This window comes from Bombina bombina, chromosome 7 (genome assembly GCF_027579735.1).
Source record: "Bombina bombina isolate aBomBom1 chromosome 7, aBomBom1.pri, whole genome shotgun sequence".
NCBI lineage: Eukaryota > Metazoa > Chordata > Amphibia > Anura > Bombinatoridae > Bombina > Bombina bombina.
The window spans coordinates 283,087,940-283,094,116 of record NC_069505.1 but is presented as its reverse complement, the minus strand read 5'-3'; positions in this window follow the sequence as shown (position 1 = coordinate 283,094,116).

Genomic DNA, 6,177 nt, shown 5'->3' with positions numbered 1-6,177 from the left:
TCTGCGCCTCTATCTGACGACACAGTAAAGACCGGATAGTTTTTCTGCCTAGAAACGCATGTTTTCTGATTAGATCAGGCGTTTCTAGGTCCGGAGGGTTGCTGAATCGTTCCCCTATCGAGTCCGGATTGCTTGCCAGGAAGGAGAGAGAGGATCCGGTCTTGCAGTCAGGTAGGCACCTCAGCAGAGCTGCTGAGGTGTAGGGGTGTCACTTTTATTTGTGTATGGGTGTTTGAACACATTTTTTCTCACACGCAGTAAAAAAGTTACACTTTTAAATTTAAAGAGACTGTAACGTTTTTTACAATCAAACTTTTTGTTTCAAAATTAAAGTTTTTATTGCATATTTATATCTTAGTGATTCAGTATGGACCTAGGAGACTTGCAAAGTGTTACAAGCTCCTTGTGTTTGGATGCAAATGTGGAACCACCAATCCCTTTCTGTCCCTTATGTAATTGAGAGGACTTTAAGTTATAGGGAAAATATTTTTCCTGAGCAAAACTTTTCAAAGGCAGATGCTGTCCAAGAGTCTAATGACGAGATTCAAGGTATGCCGCAGTTTTCTCCCCAAGCGTCCCAATTTTTAGCGCCCAAGACATAGCTTCTCTCATGTCTTCTACAATTTCTGATGCATTGTCTGCTTCCCCAATGTTGCAGGGCAAATGTAAGAGGAAAACCAGACATTCAGTAAGTGAGGTTTCTGATGCAATTGTGGCACTTTCGGAAGTACCCTCCCAAGGACCTGAAGAGGAGGGTAATGAGGTTCCATCTGAAGGTGAAATTTCAGATTCAGAAAGTTCATTGCCTCTGACGGACTCGGAGGTTGTAACTTTCAGGTTTAATCTAGAACACCTCCGCCTGTTGCTCAGGGAGGTTTTGGTTACTTTGGATGACTGCGACTCCACGGTAGTGGTTGCCCCTATGAAGTCTAGTAAATTGGACAGATATTTTGAAGTTCCTTCTTATTCAGAAGTTTTTCCTGTTCCAAATGAGCTTCGGAGATCATTACTAAGGAGTGGGAGAGGCCAGGTATACCCCTTTCTCCCTCTCCTATCTTTAAGAAGATGTTTCCCATAGCTGACTCTTTCAAGGAGGCTTGGCAAACAGTTCCTAAGGTGGAAGGGGCTGTTTCCACCTTAGCCAAGAGAACTACTATTCCCATAGAGGATAGTTGTGCTTTCAAAGATCCTATGGGCAAGAAGTTAGGTTTACTTAAAAAGATTTATGTTCACCAGGGTTTACAATGGCAGCCAGCTGCGTGCATTGCTACTGTCACTAATGCAGCAGCATATTAGTTTGATGCACTATCTGAGTCTCTCAGGACTGAGACTTCCTTGGAGGAGATTCAAGACAGGATAAAAGCTCTGAAGCTAGCTAATGCTTTTATTACAGATGTTTCCCTTCAAATTATTAAACTGGGAGCTAAGATTCCAGGTTTCTCTATACTAGCACGCAGAGCCTTATGGCTAAAACCTTGGTCTGCGGATGTTTCTTCCAAGTCTAAGCTTCTAGCGATTCCTTACAAGGTACAAGGGGAAGACCTTGTTTGGACCTGGCCTCACGGAAATTATCTCTGATATCACGGGAGGTAAGGGTCATCTCCTCCCTCATGATAAGAGAAACAAAGAAAAAGGACGACAGAGTAATTTTCGTTCCTTTCAAAATTTCAAGGGAAATTCTTCCTCTTCCTCCTCTAAGCAGGAACAATCCAAACCTACATGGAGACCCAATCAGTCTTAGAATAAGGGTAAACAATCCAAGAAGCCTGCTATTGAATCCAAAACAGCATGAAGGGCATGCCCCCGATCCGGGACTGGATCTGGTAGGGGGCAGACTTTCCTTCTTCGTTCAGGCTTGGGTTCGGGACGTTCAGGATCCCTGGGCAATAGAAATAGTGTCTCAGGGATACAAATTGGAGTTCAAAAGTTTTCCTCCCAGAGGCAGGTTTCTACTTTCAAGATTATCTGCAGACCAGACAAAAAGAGAGGCGTTCTTACATTGTGTAGGAGACCTCTCCGACCTGGGAGTGATTGTTCCCGTTCCAGTACAGGAACAGGGTCAGGGTTTTTATTCCAATCTGTTCGTGGTTCCCAAAAAGGAGGGAACCTTCAGACCAATTTTAGACCTAAAGAGTCTAAACAAATTTCTCAGGGTTCTGTCCTTCAAGATGGAAACTATTTGTTCCATTCTTCCCTTAATCCAGGAGGGTCAATTTAGGACAACAGTGAATTAAAAGGATGCGTACCTACATGTCCCTATTCACAGGGATCATCACAAGTTCCTAAGGTTTGTCTTCCAGGCCACTGCTCCCAGAATTTTCACAAAGTTTCTGGGGGCTCTGTTGGCGGTACTTCGGTCACGGGGCATTGGGGTGGCGCCTTATCTGGACGACATTCTAGTCCAGGCGCCATCTTTTCAACAAGCAAGATCCCACACCGACATAGTGTTATCTTTCCTGAGAACTCACAGGTAGAAGGTAAATTTGGAAAAGAGTTCCTTAGTTCCAAACACAAGAGTCACTTTCTTGGGAGCCATAATAGACTCCTTGTCTATGAAGATTTTTCAGACAGAGGTCAGGAAATCGAAGATTATCGATACTTGTCTAGTCCTTCAGTCCACTCCTCGGCCGTCAGTGGCTCAGTGCATGGAGTAAATCGGGCTGATGGTGGCGGCAATGGACATCATCCCGTTTGCTCACTTCCATCTCAGACCTCTGCAGTTAAACATGCTCAGGCAATGGAACGGTGATTATGCAGACTTGTCTCCTCAAATAACTCTGGAGCAGGAGACAAGGGGCTCTCTTCAATGGTGGTTGTCTCTGGATCATCTCTCCCAGGGAACCTGCTTTTGCAGACCATCTTGGGTGATTGTGACAAGACACCAGCCTTCTGGGGTGGGGAGCAGTCTGGGGCTCTCTCAAGGCTCAGGGAGTTTGGACTCAGTCAGAGTCTGTTCTTCCTATAAACATTCTAGAACTGAGGGCAATCTTCAATGCCCTTCTGGCCTTGCCCCAGTTAGGCTCACTCCGGTTTATCAGGTTCCAGTTGGACAACATAACTTCAGTGGCTTACATCAATCATCAGGGAGGAACGAGGAGTTCCTTAGAGATGACAGAGGTAGCCAAAATAATCCAGTGGGCAGAAGCCCATCCTTGTTGCTATTGGCGATCCACATCCCAGGGGTGGACAACTGGGAGGTGGATTTCCTGAGCAGGCAGACCTTTCATGTTTTCCAGCCTTATTCTCAAATGGGGTCAACCGGAATTGGATCTCATGGCATCCCGAATGCCAAGCTCCCGAGAAATACGGGTCAAGGTCCAGGGACCCCCAGGTGAAACTGATAGATGCTCTGGCGGTCCCTTGGACCTTTAGTCTAGCATGATATTAACAAAGGATGATCACACTGACTACAATAATTTGCAGCCAAGTGATAGAATACAGCTGCGCTGTCAAAAGACAGCTTAATGTGTGTAGTATACTAATTAGTAAATAATTCTCAATGAGTGCAAATATATTTATATGGCTGAATATATATTTTTAATACAATAAAACCTATTTTTAAGCAAAATAAAATTGTAGATAAATTATTTCATAAAAAACACAACATGATACATTCACATTGACATAACAAGCAAAATATTCCTGAAAAAATCAATAGTTAAGACACCTTAAGGCAAAAAAACAATAAATCAAAACAAGTGATGCTTTTTTTTTTAAAAGTCTTTTGGTGAAATAAAAGCAATGATGACTCCAATGGAAGATTTGTGTGTTAGAATATATAGAGCAAGCCGTTTTTAGTAAAGCAGAGGAGAAGCGTTTTTAAGCAAACACAAGCGATGTTAGCAGGGTTAGCAATTTCCTTTTTTCCAAGTTGCAGAGTTGACAAGGCTACAGAATAGAGGCGAGAAGAAAGGACAAGAAAGCTCCTTTTACAAACACAACAAAGTTCAATTTGGCAAGGTGTTTACTAATACTTACACCGGAAGCCAATGATGATTCCCTGTGTTTGGTGTCAGTCCGGGCGGCAACTCTCGAGTAGTCCTGTACCTTTGTGGAGGGATGCGATAAACCAACTCAGAGCAAAGTTGCGGCACTCAATTCAATAGGGCTACGGAAGCCCAAATGGTCCAAAAAAGTTCAGTAAAAGAGTAACGCGTTTCAGCTGTACACAGCCTTTCTCAAACTCAATACTGCTGTGCGGTGTAGGGATGATATTTATATGCTCATCTTAAAGCGGTATCCATACTCAATACCCCTAATACACCAAAGTTAATTCACATAATACCTAACACATGATAAAAGCCTATATAGCAAACTCTAGCAATACTAAATTTTTTAAATCTTACATTAAAAGTTAACTCACATAATGCCTAACATATGTTAAAAATGTTAAAAACATATGCAGCAAACTTCAAGCAATATGTTAAAAACATATGCAGCAAACTTCAAGCAATAGATATAAGCTATATTTGTAAGTTTTTCTAAAAAGCAATAGTACATCTTACATCATGCCTAACAAATGATAAAAACATATGCAGCAAACTTTAAGCAATAGGTATAAATTATTAACTTTAGATAGCAATATTACCACTTAATTATACCCACTCTTATCGTTTGGAAAGTAATGCTACATCCACTACAAAACTGTTATTCATGCGTGTAATCACTATATATCTCAAGCTGAAATACTCTTGATATCATTTTGGAAAATCATATGTTAAATGGAATGAAGTTGAGAAATTTAAATGGAATGAAATAGAAACAGGAGGTCCTATATGAATTAAAATTTCGTTAGATTAAGATGTCTACTATTCATAAAACAGAGAAAGAAATTCTCTATCCCATGATTTTTTAACTGAAATTTTATTAAAATGTAGAGCTTTAAATTACTAAAACTAGCATAATAAAAAATATAATACAAAATATATATATATATATATATATATATATATATATATATATATATATATATATATATATATATATATATATATATATATATACACACACACACACATACAGGGAGGGATTCTTTTTATCCTTACCCTAACTATATACTCCTCAGATTTTAATTTTAATTAGGGTTTCTTTCTGTCATACCTAAAAATTAAAAACCAAATTTCTAAAATAGTGTGGAATTTAAATTATACATAGAGTAAACATCAACTAAATCTCAGCTATTAGTACATATCCTTGGTCAATATTTTAAATGGCAATTTAAGTCTAATTCTAGATTGAGGCCTTGCGGGGTCAGGGAACCTAGTTGGAATATCCACTTCCCTTCTCTTTTTAAAACTTCATTATGCAGATCCCCTCCAATTTTTGGAAACTATATCTATACCCATAAATTTAAAATGTTTGAGGTCAGCATTATTACATGTGGCAAAATGTCTTGGCACTGGGAGGTCTTTATTGCGGTCCTTATCGTGGTGCTCAATTGACAGGATATGCTCTCTTATCCTTTCACGTAGGGGCCTTTCTGATTCCCCCACATATTGAGCACCACACTTACACTCAATGACATAAATAACATTTCTATCTGTACACCAAAGCATTTGCTGGATTTTAAAAGTTTCTCCTGTAGTGTTTGATTTGACCTCTTTTTTCTTCATCCCATATTGGCAGGACTTGCACTTATAACATGGGTAGTATCCTTTAAGGTCCTTTCCCTCATTTCTTTCAGTGTTATTAATTTTTCTTCCCTTTAAAATTAGGTCTCTGTCTAATTGGCGTACGTTCTCTATTGTTGTGTCTAAATTATCACATTCATAACCCCTATTTATTAATTTTTTTTTTTAAATATTTGACTGAATATCATAATCTAGTAAAGTGCAACAGTTTTTCCTAATTCGTACGAACTGTCCCTTTGGGATGTTTTTCTTCCCACTGTGTGTGGTGGCAGCTCAACTGGTGTATGTAGTTGTTTGCATCCACCTGTTTAAAATGCGTTTTTGAAAGCAACTTGTTATCCCTTACAAATATTTCCAAATCTAAAAATTGTTTTACTCTTAGCACAGGTAAATCTTTTTCCCATAAACAGATTGGCTTATGGGAAAAAGATTTCCTAATGGATGGCGTACTGGGGTCAAATCTGGTTACCTATAGGCGGTACATAGATGATATTTTTCCTTTTCTGGGGGAATCAGAAAGGCCCCTACGTGACAGGATAAGAGAGCA